The following is a 20759-nucleotide window of genomic DNA, read 5'->3' on the forward strand; positions in this document are numbered from 1 at the left end:
ATGCTCACAAGCACCTCCACGTTGGAGCCGATGCAAAATTTTTGTGGTCAGACGAGTCCCATCCCCCCGCCCCCACACCCCCACTTGGCATCCCCTCGACTTCCTCGTAATGTCATATTCCATAGTTCACATTCTGACGTTTTTATATGGACAGTCCCCACTCTGTGCCAAAGCGGCTTTGAGCTCTTTGCGCTGACATCACCCTTGGTTGTCGTCAGTGGGCACGGGCCAGACCATTCGTTGAGTGACGGGGGTCAGGGGGAGATTACGCGCAGATCCCAATATTTTTTCACTCAGCTTCTTTAGCATAGAACAGACTCTGGGAATCAATTTACACAATCAACACCATAGACAGCGACTGATTCAACAGGTACTCTTGAATTTTCTGCAGAAATTAGAGCGGCTAATTTTATTCACTTGATAAATTTAAGTCTAATTTCTCCACTCTTGCCATTTGGTTGAACCCCACTTTCGCCCTGCCTCATCCACTGACATCTGGATTTCGGCCTTTTTTACTGCCGCTTCTCTTTGTCGACGACATGCTGAGCTCCCCGGGAAGGAGCCAAAGCAATAACAAATCCCATCCGTGTTTATTATAGCATAATAATTCCCACATTTTAAAATGTTCCATTTGTCATTCCATCTATCGGGATTGCATTTTCCTCAAGAGGAAAGTTTTGACAGTGACTTCTGGCGGACTATTCCACAACTACTCCGCATGACCTAGGCTGGATGGATAAGAAAATGATGATCATATGACTTCACTTACCTTCCAACACAAAACACTAAAATTGAAAGTGAATAAAAAACATGTCAACTTGCTTCCACAAAAGTACTTTGTCAAACTTCTATGAACGCTGTCTCGTTCGAGTCTCCATGTTACAGTTCAAGAGAAGTTGAACTCTACGGCTATACGCCACGATGAGACAATCCGGGTCACACCCTCGTGGCGGCAGAAGTTTCCAAACGTCATACCTGCGCACGGAGCGTGTCAGAGTGACCTGGCGGACCGCCGTTGCATGCCTGGAGACGTGACATAACAGACACGGTTTGCTGATGCGTCCTTCCGCTAGCAACTTGGCGCTTTAAACAGCAAATTGTTAGCGGTCCACTTTTTGGCATCCGAAGTTTGCTTCCGATTGTTTTTTTTTAAAGAACGGACCCCCGATACGCTGCAGTCGTGACTCGAATGGAACCATTTTCAGGCTCGAGTCGTGCCGCATTTGCGTGCGTCATCGTGTGGGCCCGCTCGCGGAGCTAACTACTTCAAAGTACTTTGCAAAGGCACGCGCCGGCTACTTGACCATTCAGTCCAAGGACGCAGCCCTGATGCGAAACAAGGTGCAAATTTCAACACAAACAACGTGCACGCCTACACCAACATTTTCTTGCCTTCTGCGCCAAATAACAGAACTTTGCATACATTACGTGGCGTTGTGACGCCTACAGGAAGTGCAGTTTTTAACCCCTCCCCTGTATCTTCTCGAAGGACTTTCCAGCAAGCTGACATGATGCGACATTAACAGATCATGTGCTCGGCATGGCTGGCGTTCCTGGAAGGACACCCCGGGCACAAGAGCTGGGAAGTACCCCCCACCTTTATGGGTGGGTGGAAGTTCCCCCTTGAAAACTTTCCCCGACGCCAGCAGTTAAAAATAGCCCCCTCCCCCACCCTGAAGATGCCACACTGGTCCTGATGACAAGCGCCTCTGTGGCATTGAGGGATAAGCGGTCATCAGGCGGGTCAGAGGTGGGATCTTCAGGGAAAGGGTTGGGAGGGGGGGGGGGGGGCAAAGGGAGAAGGGCAGCTGCACCGGCAGGAAAATCCCACTCATCCACATCTCCTATTTTGTGAGGGGTGTGAGAGTACAAAGGGGAGCAGGGGGTTGCCCGTGAGAGGCGAAATCCCGACGGTCCAAATGCGAGTCTTTTTACATCTTCTAACTGGGTTACCCCCTCCTCCTGACTTCACCCCCGATGTGAGAGTATTTTCAGCACGGCGGTGACCCCTGGCTGAGCCCAAGCATGCGATGGATATTTTTGTCACCTTTTGGACGCATCTCTGGCTCGTTACCAAATCATTTACATTTGAGTCTATCTCCCTGTTGTCTGTCAACACCTGGCACGCATTTCATTTCATTCATTTCCACCTGACCGGGACGCCAAAGATAACCGGCTCGTTCTGAGAGCAAGCTTGGACAAATGGGCGCTGTGTGCATATTTCAATAAATATGAGATTGAATAAATGCCCACACGCTGTGCCACACTCAAATGGGTCAGGAAATTAATAAGCAGCAATGCAGAAGAAGCCATTGTGAGTGTGTGTGTGTGTGTGTGTGTGTGTGGAGTGTGTAGTGGAGCTCTTCACATGCTAATTGGAAAGGGATGAATGAGCCCTGAGCGTGGTTCCACTACACAGCAGTGACCAAAGGCAATTTGGCGCTCAAATTTACGATTTTCGATGGCTCTCAGCTGACAGAAGGTTTTGACCGCGTAGGCATGCGCAACAGGAAGTGGGATGCGCCGTTGGGCCACATGAAGTGCGCATGTGTGTTTGCCTAATGGCTCGTGCTCGGCAACGTGGCTAATGGAGTGCAAGCAGAGGGGTTAACATCATTCCTCAGACTCCATTCGAATCTCTTTACGCCGGCGACAAGGTTGCACCGAAGCCGTCGCGGCCCGCTGCGGGTCCAGGGTACGCCCCTAGGGACCCGCCTGGCGGCTGCTAAGAAACCGAGGCACAACACGCCGTGCCGCTCAACAACGGCAGCTACACAAAGATGGGAGGATGTGACCATATGCACAATATCCATTTCATATTCATTTTTTCTCAATCTACAATAATTAATCCTTTTAACACTTTATTCAAAATTTTCTTTAAAAAAAAAATATACTAACCAACATACTAAACTAAGAAATATCATCTGACCTCTTTTTCAACTTTCCCCTTGAAACCCTTTTCAAGTTAAAAAGAAAGCATATTTAAGAAATAAAACATGCCTTTAGCATTAAAAAGACTTTATTCTTCTAATATTACAGTAGTTTGCTGAGTCACTTATTGTAGTTGTGAAACTCGTCTTCTTTTGCATGTGTCTGACTGTATTCTACTCCTCCCGGTGGCTAAATCGTACATACCAGAAGTATTCCATTTTATTTAGTTATGTTAAGAGTGCATTATTTTATAAAGTGCAAAACCATTAAGTGCTACTTTCCATGACAAAAAATTGGGGGATTGTTTTTTGGGGGGGAACGGATTAACAGTATTTGCATTCATTTCAATGGCGAAAGATCATTTTTAGAATTGAATTTGTATCTCTCAGCGCTTCCCTGTTGCATGTTTAAGCCGGCACTTGCAATAGGGTTTATTTCGAGGTCTTTTGCACGCGCGCGCACACACACACACACACACAGACACACACACACACACACACACACACACACACACACACACACACACACACACACACACACACACACACACACACACATTTCTTCCTCCCTGGCGTCTCTCGCTCCTGCCGCCATCCAAACAAGCCAGTGAGGGTTGCAATTACGGGAAGGAAACCGTTTATTTATAGCTGGCCCAGGATCAGCGTCAGAACAACTCGTCGTGTGGCATTGAAGGAGGCCAAGAGTGAAGGGTGGATGGGGGGGGGGTTTTTTCTGGCTAGCGAGGGGTGGGTGTGGTTATATTTAACTGCACTGTGATGTCAACACGTGGCATGCGACGTTGCCATGGTTTCCCCTCCAAGACGGGCGGCCGCTTGCTTATCAGCGCGGCACACAGGCGGACGAGGCAGGGACGGACGCTTGAACTGACCGAAAAAAAAAAAAAATGGCAACATCCCACTCTGAACTTCACCTGTCATTGACTCACTCCGGACATCCGACCTCTGTTGTTCTTTTGTTTGGCCCTGCAATGTCCAGCATGATGAGGTCGCGGTTCTATTGTAGACTCTTAATTGCCAAAAGGTGTGAATTTGCATGTCAATGTTTGCTCGTCTTTGTGCGCTATTGTTATTGTAGAAAGGTGGCATGGTATTAAAGGACGGCGTATAAAATAATTATCATGCGCGTCTCCATTAAAACAACACGCGCGAGCAGAAGCCGCCTCAGGCTCAATTGGTCTGCAGAACTGTTTAATAACCCCCCCCCCCATGCGACCCCCCCCCCTGCGTCGCTCACACTCAGGTTTAATGCCCCCCCCCCTCGGAAGGCGTCACGGCTCCTGTCAGGCGTGCAACACGGATGCCGCCGTGACACATCCGCCAACGCTCGCCGCGTTATCTTCGGGGTCCAGATGGACCGAGTCCAAACGGGCAGTAAAGCGTGAGTAGGGAGAGACGCCGGGGACGATCCTCCTCACTCGGCGTTCTTCAAATGGCGTCGATTAGCCAAAGCTCCTTAAGCTAACTGCTTCCATTAGCAGGACATTACAGAGGATGAGAGGTGTCACCGATGCTGCAGCTGCAACACTTGAGGGGAGAGTGACATGTCAAGTGGGCCACGGGCAGTATTTACTCCTGACTCGAGCATATACAGTATATACGGAAAGGCGCCCACGCGGAAATCAGCGTCAACTGATTTCCATGAGGAAATAAAATATTTCTCATTTCCAGCGCTGTCAATTTGAAATAACCTCCCGGCTTTGCATTGCAGAGGATGGAAATTTGGACAAGGTCAAAGAGTGAGTCCGAATGAAATGAAAAGTGGGGAATTAAAGTCCTCCCCGTAATCGTCCCACCGTCCCACCCTCTTTATTATGCATGCATGTGCAGCTTTTTGCTCCCACCTCACGACAAAGCGCCGGGTTCTTAGCGAGCACACGAGTCCCATGTGACGTTTGCACCGAAATAGATCACAGGACCCCTTCGGCGGGTTTTTTGACTCATCAAAGTGAGTCTAATCTCTGTAAATGCTGAGCCAGAAATACGACCGAGGTGCATTGACAGGGGTGTGTCGACCTATTATACTTGCAGTACTAAATTGCGATGCCCATTTTTCGATATTGCGGGCGTTCGCTGTGTACAATGCCAACGTGCTTAAGCTCCAGGTTTTAATTAAATTAGAAAACAAATAAAGCAGGATGAACACAACCTGAAACATTGCACTCATCACAAATGACCCGTACAGCTAATGTTGCTAACGTCACCGATAGCTTAGCGCTACTGGTAATCGCGTAGCATGCCCCCCCCCCCTTGGCGCCACATGCCGTGCTGAAGATGCGGCATAATCTCGAAAAATATGTTAATGGGACACCGTGCGTGCACGTTTGCAATCAATTTGATTTTGATTTTTTTTCGCATAGCCCCGCCCACACATCTACAAACACTCATACTCGCACACAGGGACACACAGAAGCGTATGTGTATGATTCTTTTCCCACGAGCCTTCAAATTGATTTATCCATTTGATGCTCAGCGAGGTGTGAACTAAGCCCTACACACAGCCCCAGGCAAAACACACACACACACACACACACACACACACACATGCACACACCTCAACCGCAACAATTTATCGCCCTAATAGCCTCCAATTATTTCACAAATAAATATTTGCACCACATGTCCTGACTTTAACTTTCCGGTGGATGAGTCTGATATTCTGTTGCCGTGGCGGCGGCGCGACGTGAGTGTGATGCAACGTGACGGGCTGCATTAAGGAGCCGCAACCCACGCGTGGGGACCCTACGCACCACACGCACGAGGGGTGGGGGACGTGGCGCATACACGATTCCCTTCACGGGCCAGCTCACTAATGCGTTGGGATGTGAAGACCACGCTGCCCTCTCCTGCTCATCTGTCTGATCGGGAATGGCAAGAGACCCACGCCCCCTCGTTTGGTGCACGATGGCGAGAATAAGTCTCCGTGCTATTAAAAGCGCCATCTTTTTAAAGCGGCATGTGTTTGGGGCGTAGAGACGGAGTAGCTTTTTCGATGTTCCAGTTAAGAGGCGAACAGCAGCAACTGGAAATGTTTGAGGGAGGACCGGCTGACTCCAAACTAAAGTGCACGACGTTAAACACGACCATTTCATAATTTTCGCGCCAACAAAATTGCAATCGGGTTTGGGCTGGGAAAAAAAAAAAAGACAATTGAACAATACTGTATAACTTAAATTGGAGTCATGTGCTCCCTCTTACGTGCTCCAGTTAAGAGGAAGAACTGGCTGACGAGTTGAGAATTTTACTTTGGGCTCAACTTTTTTTTTTTTCGGGTTCTGTCAAAAATGATGCGGGATGCTCAACTTCAGAAGCGATGTGTGTCGTCTTCAGAATTCAAAAACCGGCGCACATCATGGCACAGGCTCCTTTTTAAAAAATGTAATCTGTCATGGATTAGCGGGCGCCCGAGCTCGAGATTTGACCCAGCATTCTAATCCTTTGTGTTGATCTAACGTAATCTGATTTCTCTCAATTACTTTGTCTCCGAAATACACGGAGGCAGACACTAAAATGAACAACGGAGCCGGCCGGCGCGCCGCTTGAGTCGCCGGAATCGTATCGCTCAAAAAATCAAACGCGAGACGAGCTACGACGATCCGGCTCGAATGCAATACACTTCTTGGCGCACAATCTAAGAAAATCAAATACAGGTAATGAGTCACATGAATGTTGGAAACCATTTTCAAGTGATTGGTCTCTTTTTGTTTTCAAAAGGGGGTGTTTAGACTTTTTCTACCCCCTGCGCTTTATAACTTGACCGACAAGTCAGCAGAGCTCGAAATACTTTGACGCGCATATTACATCGGCGCGGCCGCCCCGCCCCTCCCCTCACGGGAGCTAATCTTTTAGCAGTGGGATCATCTGACCTAAAAATGACATCAATGGGGGATTTTTATCATATTCAGACAAGAGGAGGAAGATCAAATCAGAGGACCAACCAAGAAGCTGAGCCAATGTCCAGACAGCGTTTTTATAACCTTTGATTACACCGGGCAGCCGGGCCCCTCGCTATCGATCTGATCTTTCAAACTCATTTGAGGCCAGAGCCCGAGTCTATAACGGTGCCCCGCTAATGCAATATGGGACGCACGGCCCCCCTCGTTCGTCATAGTAACCTGACTTGGAGGAGTTAAATATAGCCGCTTCCGGTTTGGCGGAGGAGGGATTTCAGGCTCTATTCTTAGCGTGCCGCCCCGCGCATCAAAGCCGACGGACACGCGTGAAATCAATGTTGACCGGGAAATAAATAATTGCTGAGGCGCGGGGACAGCGGGTGATAAATGGCCTTGTTGCAGAAATATTGCATCTTGACTAATAGCACGTGTTAATTTCATTACACGCCCCCCCCCAAAACTCAAATATCTAATTTGATGAGATTTTTGCATCAGTGTGTCCGCCCAGCTTCCCCCCTCAAAACTATCAGGAAGCACCACTGCATATTTTGGAGTGCATGATTTCTGAGCGGACTTGCAAATATGTTAGTTGCGTTCTTGCCAGTCGCAAAATTGTTGACTCTGCATTGCTTCCGTGGTATTTGACTTCGATGCTACGCTCCGCTGCTCGCTCTGTGGGGCTCAGATGGTTTTGGGCATGTGCTTTGTCTCAATAACTGGATGTCACACACAAACAAGCGGAGTGACACACAGCGAGCAAACATCTTTTTTTTTTTTCCCGCTCTTCCCTCTTCTCCTGGTTCGTTGATGCCAAATTGAGTACAGGATAGCAATGTGTGTGTGTGTGTGTGTGTTGACAAATGACACGCTTAAAGCCAACGCCGCCCACACAGAAGGTTTCACCACAAGGCCACCGACCTTTGTCCACTACAATCCACATGACAAAATAATACAAAACCAGTTTTGTCATGCTCACATTCAATTTATGTTCATCATTAAAAAAAAAAAAAGTTTCAATATTTTTTTGGTAAGCCACTGTGACAGTTTGAAGATTTCAGACAATTTGCGACGTTTTGATTGTCATCTATAATTCGGGAACATCTCTGCACCCCCCCCCCCGCCCCCCGGTAGGAACGACAGGAAAATAAAACAGTAGATGAGCGAGGTTGATCTATTTCGGGGGTTGGTAATCTGCGCGCGACGGGGCGTCTTTTACGTCACGGTGATGCCGCTGGGCTACAAAGGGAACTCGACGGCAGAAATCAATAGACGGCGGGGCCTTTCCTAGCATGATGTCACATCACAGACCTCCACAGTATACATCATGTGGTGACCACATCCGGGCGCATTTGGGAAATAAACAAATAAATAAATAAATGGAAGCGGTTGACGTGGGTACGATGTTGCTGCCCGATGATTCCGACATTCGCATCCGCCCTTTGAGGTTTAAGGATGGAGGATGTGAGGACGGACCTGACGGTTAAACCGAGCGTGGCGTGAGGTTCTGGCATCAAGAGCGGAGGCTAAGAATAAGAAGTGGAGCAATCCCCATGACGGGTGTAAAATAGAGCAAATGACCGCAAATGTCGGCGTCGTCATGGTCACGACTTCCTCGAGAGGCTTTGTGCCGCGATACAGTCCGCTGGCTAATCTGTCGCACGTACAGAATATTCCACTTTACTATTATAGGGCTGCACCGATGCCGCACAATGTTTTCAAAATTAAGAACCTGAAGACGGTTTCAGCCTGACATTTGGTGGGAACGTCGTCGGTCATAAAGAGACCCACAAAAAAAGTCTGAAGAAGCCAGTTTCAGCATGAAATTTGGTGGGCACGTCGATCACAAGTAGACCCACAAAAAAGTCTGAAGAAGCCAGTTTCAGCGTGACATTTGGTAGGCACGTCGATCATAAGTAGACCCACAAAAAGAAATCTAAAGAAGCCAGTTTCAACGTGAAATTTGGTAGACACGTCGATCATAAGTAGACCCACAAAAAGAAGTCTAAAGAAGCCAGTTTCAACGTGAAATTTGGTAGACACGTCGATCATAAGTAGACCCACAAAAAGAAATCTAAAGAAGCCAGTTTCAACGTGAAATTTGGTAGACACGTCGATCATAAGTAGACCCACAAAAAAGTCACAAGAAGCCATTCCCGGTAAAACCACAGGGGGTCTGCTATTTTTTTTGCCCTGTCCGTCGCCGTATCAATCGACTCGTGACGTTACTCGTCCGAGCAAGTACGGCCGCCGCCATGCAGCATCAAGCAACGCTTCAAACAGAGCCCAGAGAGCAGCCTCATTCGTGTTCCCCACGGCCTGATGCGCACACAGTCGTTTTTTGTCAGGGCCAAATGCGAGCCTTGTAAATCAAGCCTGTTGCACTTATTCAAGCAGCAATCACGGCGGGCATTCAGCGAGTGAATGAAAGCCATCTTCCTAATAAAGACAGAGCAGCGCATTATTTCTCGCTCTCCGGAGGGCACGCCGCGTCTCCAGCTTGATGAAAAGAACGCAGCTACCTTGGCAAATAAAGTGAGCTTCTTTTCTCTTTTTTTTTTCTCCGCTGCTGTCGTCACTCGATTATGTGGTGCCTTTTCAATAGTCCTTTGTGAAGGTTGCGCTCTAATGCAGCATGCGTCGCTGCTTGAGAGCAAGGTCCATTGTGCGTGGGGTTTTTTTTGACAATAAGAAGGTGATGATCTTTCAACTATGGGGAGAGGAGTCGTGACCTCTCCCAAGGGCATTCGGGGGGAATTCATAAGCATGCGTGGTGAAGGATGTGAAACACTTGACAAACATGACTCTCGATAAACAGTCGGTGGTGTGTGGCTTTTTCTATTTTTTTGACACATCCTGTCGATACTGGCTGGTCTTTTTTTTCTTTTTTTTTAACTGTCTTGTGCTATAATGAAAACTAAATCGGGAGGTGCCACGTTGATGACATAATTTCTGTGCTGCCCAAAGTTGGCAAGAGCGAGTGAAAGCGGCCGCGCTGCGACACAAGTAATTGCCGGGATTAATCGTGGGAATAAGTGGACTGTTTCCATGGCAACCGCCGCAGGACCGGGGCCGGCCGGCGAGGGATTGATTGACGGCCGCGCGCGCCCCCGATGTTGCAAAGTGTAATTTAAGGAGCGATATTTGTGCGCCTCCTTCCGACTTTGTAGTAAACAGTAATTGATTGGTGATTACACGCTGGAATTGTTTTCTGTCATCAGCGAAGCAATTAATTAGATGACTAAAAGCCTCAAAGGATGGCTTGTTGGGCACCGGGTTTCATGACAGCTCCGCCTCGGTTTTTCGGAGGGGAGTGTCAGACCACTGCGGGGGTCCCTCCATTTTCTGAATGACAAAATAACACACCCCAGTTCAAAAATAGGCATCGTCAGACGTGTATAGGAAAACATTTTGTGCATCAGAAGACACATTGAAAGACGGTCAAAGCAAGCAGTGAGCGTCAAAACAAACAATGCAGTCCCCTCGCGTCTCTCGGGCTAATTGCTAATTTGCGTCAGGTAGCCAAGATGTCATTTTTAATGCTCGCATACAGTAAATGCCTTGCAGAGGTCGACAAGTTTAACACTCACGTAACCTTTGGACGACCGCTGGCATTCTGACCCACCCCCACAGACACGAACCGGCCGATCATTGGTCATTTTAGTCGAATGTCACCCTCGCTTGAAGCCAACCTGCCCTGAAACAGGAAGTGTGAGGTTCTCACCTTTGCCAACCCCCCCCCAGGTGTCAAACACCTCACGCCCGACCGCTGTTTTGCCTCCGTGACTAGCGGTGAACTTTCAATTAACGCGCACGCCAGGCAGAACGACATCCCCCCAATAGCTAAATCAGCCTCGGCCGCGCCATAGTTCTCCAAATGTCACAAGCGAGGCGTTAGCTTCCCCCCGGGGACAATGAGCGGCGTTGGGTTTCGCGGGGAGACTTAGCGGCACCCAAACTTAGCACTGACTCCCTAAGGAAGGACATACCGCTACATGTGTGCGTGCGGATATCCGCAGTAAAATTAGCTTGTTAACAACAGGATGATGTGCCATTGATGTAACTGGTAGGTTGGCGACATGGCACGGTACATTTGACATATTTTGACAATGACTTTAGAACTGGAAATTCTTATTTGGTCCTCCGAGCAGATAGGGGGCAGCAGAACACAAACTTTCCGAGCATGAACTAACCAATGGAATTTAGATTCAACACTTACCCAGCTGCGACTTCTTTAGTTCAGCGATGATGTGCTCCTGTGGAAGAAAAAAGTAAGTAGTAAGTCTATTCTGTCTATTCTGATTAAAATGACTTGCTTTATTATTATTTTTTTTTTTTTTGGTGCTGTTTGAGATGAGAGTAACCGATTTACAACAAACAATGTGGACATACCGAAGACATGAATCCTACTTTCGCCGCAAAGATATTTCCTTTCATCGGCTGCGGTTCCCTCTCAAATCCATAATCCATATACCCCCGTTACATGAAACGAGTGGCGAGTCCGACCGAAATAGCGATTGCCTCATTTACTGTGCGGCCAGGAAGTCATCTTTAAGTTCCAAATAAGTGATCAGCGAGGCCCATCACAGGGAGCGACAGCAGGTGCAAACGTGAGGATGAAGGAAGCATTTTTCCCCCCCTCCTCTGCGCTGCCGTGTTGTCACGAGGGAATAAAAGAAAAAAAAATACTGACAATGAATCTTTTCCTGGATGGTGGTGGTGGGATTTGTATGAGGGGCTGGGGGGGTGCTAAAAATAACCCCAGTGTGTGCTTAGTGTGTTTACCGTGCTGAATGCAATCACAGTCAATCTTTCCTCCGACTCCAAATCACAACATTTTGAGCACCCTTATTAAAAATCCACCCCCCCTACCTACCCCCCCAGCGCTTGGACACACACACAAGCTCATCACACACAGTCCTCCGCAGGGCATTTCACCGCACACTCCCAAACGAGAAGAGACAGGTCCTCATGTTGGGACCGGAAGGCTGAGACAGAACCAAGAAAGCTCTTCGCTCTCTCGCGCTGCCCGACGCCATCGCCGGCGTGATTGTTTCCGTTCCGCTATTTGCAAAGACAACACGCGCACCTTTTCATGATGCGGCTGCGATGAGCGGGCGTGGATTCGGAGTGCCGCCGTGCGGTGGGCGCCGATGCCTCCGCTGGGAGAGAAAAAGAGAGAGCGATTGATTTTACACACAGTCGACAAAATGATTTTGTCATGCGGGGTAAATAGACAGCCTCCCATTCTCATTTATCCCTAACATATACACACACACATGCACACGCATCCCCGCGGAGAGAGCGCTACCAGGCAACGCCACGCAAACACAACACGCATATGACTCACACGTCGTGGCAATGTGCTGCATTTCGGCTTCGGGAAATTGTGGAATGTAATAGACGATACAATACATCCTGGTGTGACAGGATGTATTGTTTTTAACAAAAACAAATGGCAATATTGAGCGTAATATATACAATCGGTGATTCTCAAAGAGCAGTATGAGCACGAGTGGTGTGCGGGCTCGCCCTCTAGAGGTGTGCAATGGAATAACAGTTCAGTTGTATTTCACTTTGAAGTAGGTTTGCATCGAAACGTTCAGCGTCCCTCAATTTCAAATGAATAGGTTACAATGAGTAACTTGTTTTGATCGTTTCATTTGGACGGATTATTATTTGACCAAAAAAATTTGATCGTATTAAAACTGTGTAATATGACGGCAAAGGTCATCATCCACTTATATTTGAATTCAAAACATGTTTCAATATAGAATACGGAAGGTACGATACATATAAATGGCAATTTTAATAAGCTATATATGATTAGGAAAGTGCACAGTGACTTTCGGAATTTACGATTAATTTCCGATTCCATATACTGTACTTCTGACCACTTGCTGTATTTATTTTCTTTTTCACGAAAAAAAAAGAAACAAAGTAAGCCAAGTGTTTGTTCATGGAAGTTTGTGATTTTGAGAGGCTGCACACACAAATGATCACTTGTTTAATGACCTTTTGTGCCAATATGGGGAAATTAATGAGCCGTGACATTCAATTATACGCCGGCGCCTCCAATCACGGCGGCACTTTGGAGAAACAAATACGGCGAACGCTTGAGAAGGACTTGCTTGTTTATGAGTGTCTCTTTGGCAGGGGGGGGCATATCATTTGCATAATCATGAATAGCAGATACGGTTGTCAGGGGAGACGCACCGGGGAAAGAGAAAACGAGCGAATGCTGCAGTGATGAGCAAACCGCAGAGCATTCCGCGGCACAAGTGGGACGACCGGTTTTTGAATGTGGTTTCGCGGAGTTCCAATGCACAACTGAAAGCGAATACAGGAGGAAAAATAAATTTACGTTAGCATCACAGCATCACGCCGAAGTCATTTTGTTGGCATAGCCGATGTATTACCAGGAAAAAAAAATATTGTAATGAAGTACAGCGGCGTTTTGAATTTGCACTTCAGGTGGATGTTTTTAGAAATATTTTTTTTGATGGGGGTGAACATTTTTTTCAAAAAATGATGTGACAATTTTGTGCAGAACCTTGTTTTTGATTAACTGAATTTTTTTTTCAAATTCTGAGATTATGGAATCATATTCAACCTTAATTATTGGGGAAAAATACATTTAAAAAAACAAAAGGCAGTAGAGTAACATTTCACATAAAATAGATTAATAAGTTACCTTGTCTATTTTTAACGTTCACTTAAAAAAAATGTTGCAAAAATAAAAACACTTCAGAGTCGACGCAACTTTATTTGTTGCTCACTGTTGCTACCGTGTGGCAGAAAGGAGTCTTGCAGGTCAGGGCACAGCCCAAGCTAACGTCACGAAACGACAGTCAAGGCACAAAAACACCCTAACAACCTTTTGGCTGATACTTCCCCCGTTTCCCTTGAATTGCTATTGTCAGAGTGCTCTCGACCACTCGCTGTCTTTGCGCCGCGTCGCCACGTTGTTTCGCCGTCCCTCAGATGCCCTCCTCTCCCATCTGTGTCATCGCCCGCCCACGCCGCGTCAACCTGCCTCCCTCAGACAGCTCATTCCCTCGGCCTCAGCCAGCCTCCCACGGCCATGTTCCCCGTGGCTCAATAAAAAAATGTTTTTAAAAAAAAAAACTCCTGAAAACTGGACGGGTAAGATGGACGCCCCTCTGCGCCGTGCCAAAGGCCCATCTTTTTTCCCGTAAAGAGCATGATGACAATTGTGGTTTTTTGTTTTTTTTTTCTGTGCAGTCACTTTGCCATTTTTTTTCTATCTCCAGGCGGCGAGACAGTGAGTCATGCTTCACCGCTGAGAATTTAGCAAAAATCAATTCTTTTCTTTTTCACTTCTCTCTCGCTTCTGGGGCCCAGTGAGGCAGCGATGGAATAATCGATTGCACCGCCTTTGTACTGCATCTGAGTGTCGTCCATAGTTTAGAATATAAGCTTCTATTTTAAAAAATCCACACGAATGTCTCAGAAATCGAAAGGTACAAAATGGCGCTGAAAAAAAACCCTCTATTATTACCCTCTAGTGGTCTAAAGTGGAATTGCAATGTGGGGCAGTGACCCAAGCTAATACGGATTTCTATTTGTATTGATTCTTGTGCATATTTATTGGAAATTTTGGGGAGGAAATACTTGTTAGTCTCATAGAAATCAGTCGTGAGGAATTTTGAGAAATAAAAATAAAAATAGAGTAAACAGGTTTCGGCCAGAAGCCAAGGCCAAATTAAGTCAAGAAAAATGGGGTGTCTTTCAACTAACGGAAACAAGTACTTTCTAACATGCTAACAACATCAGTGGGCCGATGAAAAATTGCGAGCTAACTATCAGAAATTTCTGTTGTGATTTGGATTGTGACTGAAATTTTATGAAAGCGTCTTGGGAGAAGTGGACATGCTGAGCTCACATTGGCATGCGTGCAACGGAATACAAGTGGCAGGACAGCGTGTGACTTGTAGCACGCCGGGTGACAAATAGTTGACAGGCCTCGTGTCTGGTGGCAGGTGTTGGATTGGTGGTGGCGGTTCGTGCTCGTATTGTCCTTGGCGCTCAGCGCCGTATCGATCTGCTTCAATCTTATTTAGCCGCTGCCAAAAACTCGCAGCCCCGCATCGACTTGAGATTATTACACCTCGGTTTTGCCGCGGCGTCTTTATCACAACTTGGTCACTCGTTGCTGGGGACTTTTTTTTTTAAATGAGGAGATTGGTTCAGAGCTTTTGGGGCCAAATGCCTGTTAATGGAAAAAGAGGAAATCACATTATGGGTGACAGCAAAGGGGTCCTGAAGCTTTCGGGTGGGGTTTCAGTTAAAAAAAAAAAAAACAATTTCTTCATTTTCATTACATGGAAGCAAAATGGAATCGCTGGCCTGGAGGTGTTGAATCAAACCATGACAGGGTGTCATTAACTGCTGCTTGGCGTATTTCAAAGAGCCACTTACAATGTGAAATATTCAAGCTATGAATCATCATGCACTTCAAAACACTAGCATATCTATGGTCAAGTTTTGGTTGGATTGGTGTTTTTTTGGAACAATAAATATATATATATTAAGAATAATAATAATAATATATAAATAAAAAAGATTTTGAAAAAACGTCTCAATGTCAATTTTATTTTTTTTGTGGATGGATGGATATGTTTGCTGTTTGTTTTGCATAGTCTATCCTCTTGACTTAATTCAATGGATATTCTGCTGCTCCATGGGTGTGCGCCTTGGCCACCAGGGGGCAGTCTAATACAGACAGAAAGATGGAGACGTCTCAGCTTCCCACTAAGCCGAAGTAACACTGGTCGTTCTCGCCAGGATAATACGGTGCGCTACAGTAGACAACAATCACGAGACATGGTGTTAGATAAAAACGAAAATTGCTTGTGCTGGTGTACCTAATGTTATGGCTAGTAAGGATACAGTTGGCATGTTGGACGTTTTTTGGACCCTGGTCCATTTTTAGCTCAAACGATGGCATTGTTGCTGTACTGTGCTGATGCAATGTGACTCGTCAGGTATATATGTGTTGTGTTGTTGTTGTTTTTTTTAATCAACAGTGGCCTCAGATGGCATCTCCGCCTTATTAGAGGCCGAGAGGGTACAAGGTCGAGATCAAAGGTCAGAGGGGTTTACAGGGGTAACGTAATGCGCACACCCACTACCCCCGCATACGCACCTGAGCCACACTGTGTAGGCGCGTCAAAGATGGCTGCCTACTTTTTCCTGGCGCGGGCTCGGAGCTCAGGTAATGGCCAGCTGCTGTTTACTCGCCGCCGCCTTCGACGGCATCTGACAATGACACAGCTGCCTGCGCCGCTGTGCCGAAACGCAGAAAAACACACAATTGCTCGTTAGCGAACCCACAAATTTATCTGTAATTATCGGCAGCTTTGGTTGACTCATCTGATTGGATGAAAGAGGCAAAATATTAGAAACAGCTTGTGAAAAGCATGCATTGCGACATACAATACTGCTGACTAATGGTGCTGCTTTTCACCATTTTTATTTTACATATTCAATCTCAATTGCTCATACGGGTTGACATATTTCTTGACAGGTGGTAGTTTTGCTAAATGCAATTGTTTTTTTATAGCTACACAAACAATTGTGCTCTATTGTATATCTGCATAATAGTATGCATCATCGCTAATGATGATTTGTACTCCTGTGTTCTGAGAACGCTTATTCTGAAAAAAAATGGGACAAGGAGAAGAAGGGGCTGTTACCTCTGAGGGAGTTGACCCTTCCTGTCGTCCCGGCTCATTAGTCAAGAAGGGTCCGAGGGACGCTTGTGCCACATCTATTTCCGTCCTCATCCCCCTCTATTTTGGCCTCTGCAGAAACATGGACGGGGAGGTTTGTGACAATAGGAAGTGGTATTTCTTTAACTGTGTCAAGGACACAAGGAGATGCATCGCAGTTCTCGGCGCTGGAATTAGACGAGGGTGGCTGCCATGGTAACCATTCGACTAATTGATCTATGCATAGCGAGAGTAAACGATAGTAACACGACAAACGAGACACCTGGGCCAGGACCAATCCCAAATTGATGGTGTGGCAGCTTTGCAGGAACGTTCATTAATCCTGCACTGATGGTCCCGTCAAAGTGTCTAAACGCACTTACACGCCGTTGGATGCATGCGTGTGAAGCGTCAGGTTTAAATTGCTGGCCGTCAGCGTTAGAAGCTGCCACATGAGATATGGCTGCTCTTTTGTGAGACGTGACTGCCCTCATGCGGTATTTTGGTGTACTACAGGGGGCTGATGCAAATGCCTTCATGTGAGATGTACCGTTTACTCAGGTTTTAAACTACAGAAAGCACATCTGTGAAATAGTTTGGGTATTTTTGTAATTCATCCACCACTTTGTAAATTCCCCAAATTCTTGCAGCTATCGCTTTATGCTAGTATGTCAGACAGTTCATTTTATTTTGTGGGTGAATGACTGCTTGCGAAATTATATAGCCGTTTCATTATTCCCAATGTGCCTTCTCTAAATTGTTCATCAACCTTGAACAAGATTTCTTTTTTAACTCCTTGTTTATTTTTGCCTTTGTTTACATGACCAATGCAGATGTACTGGAACTGTGAGGACCAACATGGTTACTCACCTGATTAATGGTCTGCTGCCATTATGTCAAAAGTCAAGTTCACTTTATTGTCAAATGTGCTCTATGTGCAACATAGAGCACAGATGAAACTTCTCTCCTCTCAACCACAGGAGAGAAGAGCCGCTGCAGGTGCCCATCAACAGAACAGTTAACATAAAATGACAAAATACAACCCAACACACGAGACAGTCGTGCAATCTTAACCACTTTTTCTGCATAGACTTCGTTGTTTGAGCCAGTGATAGATAAAAGAGCGATTCAAAGTGTCCTTTCACCGTTGTATCAAAGATGTCATCCTGAAAATATCAAAGATGTCATCCTGAAAATGTGCACAACATCTGCTCCACGCTAGGTTTGAAATCAAACAAGAACAGAAAGTTTCAGTATAAATCATGTGCTTTTATTTTGGACAAACTGCACACTCATGATAAATCCCGATTAACATTGCTCCACGCCACGTGCATTTACAGAATAAACATGATCCATAGCCGATCCGCGACTCTCGTTATCGAGCTCAGACAAAAAAAATGTCTTTGATTGCATTAAAGTCACCTTTCAGGAGGCTCCTGGGTCTCCCGCAGCAGAGCCTGCGGTCCCCGGTGGGCAGAGAGGCAGGGCTGACCTGGAAAACGCTCACAGTGACAGAGGGTTGCATGGCACCATTGAAGGACAAAGCAGTGCAACAATACCTGCCCTTTTGCTGCTTGGTTACCTGACTTTTCAAGCAGTGGCCACACCGCCAGCTCAGGTGCCTTTTGCTCCGCTCGCTCGTCGAGAGGGGCCGGGGCGGCGGGAGGCTTTTTCTGGGGGAATAGCACTCCCTACTGGGCGCTCACTGCGAGAAAAATACACCCCATGAATCGTGCGACAACGACAATTGACATAGGCTGCATCGCTTTTGTTCAATTCGGTCCAACAAAAGGTGCAAATGCAGTATTCACACCTTTTCCGAGGGGGGAAAAGTTGCTGCTTCGTCATTCCGTCATGGGTGCTACCAACACGGGCCAAACATTTCCTCAAAGTCCTTATGTTGGAAAGCAAGACAATTGTCATAATCATCAGAATCCAACGCTGTGTACACACTGCTGGGTGAAAGACATTCGCCGTAAAGAAGAGACGAAGTACCGGGCGGAGGGGTTTCGTTCTCGCGGTTTTTGCGACTCGTCGCCATGTTGTCTTCATGCTCTCTTATCAAGTACTGCGTCGTGTTCTCCGGCGCCATTGCTCCCGGGTGAAGTCGCCCAGCACAGGCCGCAACTCGTCGCTCCTCTCTCGTCTCCACTTTGTAAGGGCCGTTGGTCAACTTTCGACGGCGGTCCCGTCCCTGGCGCTTCCTGGTACCCGTGGACTTGACACCGGGGGCGCTGCGTCGACAATCTCCGAAGGCCTCGTCCTCCTCTGCTGCCACGCGAAGTTGAGTCCACCGTAGCTTGGTTGCAGGCTTCAAGTTTAACCGCACGGCGTCCATGTGTTGAGAATTGGTCATATCCATTGACGCGATATACATTTCAAAGCGTGCGGGGTTCAAATGAAAATGATAAAAATGTGGGGGTTTAGCGAAAAAATCGGATATTTAAGCAGGCCCTCCAACACGACGCGTGTGCGTAACTTGAACGTCTACCGTGAGGCTGACGCACGTCGCTTTTATTCAAAGCACTTACCCATCATGCATTGCTTTAGTCGCCTTTATGGCGTTGCTGCCACCAAGTGGAGCGGAGTAACGTCACCCTTTCCAAGATACCCAAACGAATCGTAGGTGGAACAGATTCTATATTTTACAAATGTAACCCGTGTGGGGCAAAGTCAAACCTGATGAACCAATGAAGATATTGTCTCTCAATGATTCATTACTCGATGTTTTATTCATTTAGCTCTGTACACAGTAGACTGCAACTAAACTTCTTGCTTCTTTCTTTCTTTTCTGATTGATATAAAATGATCTATTTATATATAAATACATAATTTGGGGTAGGACTAGATAAGTTTTTTACTTCTTCCTACTGCTTTGAACATAATAATTGTGTTGTACGATGACTGATTTCCCTTCCCTTTTTACTATTTTACGTACCTTACTTTCTGTCAATTTATTACTGTATGTGTTTTTATGTTCAATAAACAAACAAACGAACTGGATGGGTGAATCTCAATTATCTGTGGAAACGTTCTGTTTTTATGCGCCACAAGATGGCAGTGTCTGCTCATAAAAGGAGGCCACTTTTTAAGACGACAATGTGTGACACGAGGGGGCAATAAACAGCGAGTGCTGGGCATGCAAATTCTTTGCAAAGAAAGTCCACTTTCCCCCTATATGTCCTCTGGTTGTGCATGTAAGGTGCCTTTGTTCTCCTTTTTTAAGGCAGCAGGATGAGGAAGCAAAAGTAACACACGGTCTGAAAACAGTCCTTTGATGACTTGTCTAGGGTATTTAAAGCCGCATGTGAGCTCTTATTGGTGCAAAATAAATATGATTCATCGAGGTTGTTTATAGCCCATCGTCTGTGCCTTGATTAAGTAGCCACACTGCAATCAATAGACTCTTAATGATGTACCCGAATGAAATGAAGCGGTGGCCGATGTACCACATAGAAGGAAACCAGCAAAGTGCTCCCTTGTGTCCCTGAAACTCGCACTTGATGTGTAAACGTGTGGCTTGAGTGCGACTAGCGAGATAATGACGTTAGCTGGGCACAGTTCAAGTTTCCTCTGCAGTGCGGCGGCCTGCTACGGGGAGGCAACCAGAGAGAGAGAGAGAGAGAGAAATGGCACCAGGCCCAAGGGCATCATCCCAAAAAGACACCACTCAGTCAGCCAGTTGCAAGTTTGCACTAGCCCGAATGGATGCGTCGCTTCATGTGCGTGTCGGGATAAAACTGTGAGCCTCCACAGCCTCCATGGGACCTTGTAACGTGATGCTTGACCTCGAGAGAAATATTTGACCATGTCATCTCCTCATGTACCAATCCAGTCCGTGCTAAATTCCTTCTGTGGAATCTCCCCGTCCTTTCTTTGCTGTGTGTGGCAGCTCTTCGAATTCTGCCTAGCAACAAGTGCAGCAAACACGGCCAGACGCTTTTTTGTTTTGAGATGACTCATGTGACTTTAAAAAAAAAGGCTTCCCTTTCACCGGAATGCATGCTGGATTTCATCAACAACAGAAAATGAGCGAGTCCATGTCCGTCGGCAGGAAGCTTCTGATTCCGCAAATGTGAAAAGCAGATGAAATATCCGCAGGGCTGATTTGAAATGCTCTTGCACATTTTCTTCTGGCATCTTAAGTGGGCACAAATCTGCTATCTGTGTGCACGTTTATGTGTGCA

At 46.5% G+C, this 20759-nt stretch overlaps 1 protein-coding gene across 8 annotated transcripts in view; it reads right to left on the reverse strand.

Moving 5' to 3' along the window:
- The window catches only part of atp2b1a (ATPase plasma membrane Ca2+ transporting 1a), a 60770-nt gene extending 41681 nt beyond the window's left edge, over positions 1-19089 (reverse strand). For 6 of the 8 annotated variants that reach the window (XM_086103728.1, XM_086103725.1, XM_086103730.1 and 3 more), the window contains exons 1-7: positions 18568-19089; positions 18386-18466; positions 17995-18277; positions 16558-16665; positions 16008-16147; positions 11928-12000; positions 11058-11094 (exon numbers count right to left, since the gene is read on the reverse strand). The gene's annotated coding sequence lies outside the window, so the exon portion shown is untranslated. Of the gene's footprint in view, positions 1-10428; positions 10536-11057; positions 11095-11927; positions 12001-16007; positions 16148-16557; positions 16666-17994; positions 18278-18385; positions 18467-18567 lie in introns of those variants that run through there. The other 2 variants (XM_086103729.1, XM_086103727.1) reach the window with 2 other exon arrangements.
- Positions 19090-20759: the final 1670 nt, after the last annotated feature.

Source organism: Hippocampus guttulatus, chromosome 22, assembly GCF_054856545.1.
Source record: "Hippocampus guttulatus isolate MCC_2025c chromosome 22, RoL_Hgut_1.0, whole genome shotgun sequence".
In the NCBI taxonomy this organism is placed as follows: Eukaryota; Metazoa; Chordata; class Actinopteri; order Syngnathiformes; family Syngnathidae; genus Hippocampus; species Hippocampus guttulatus.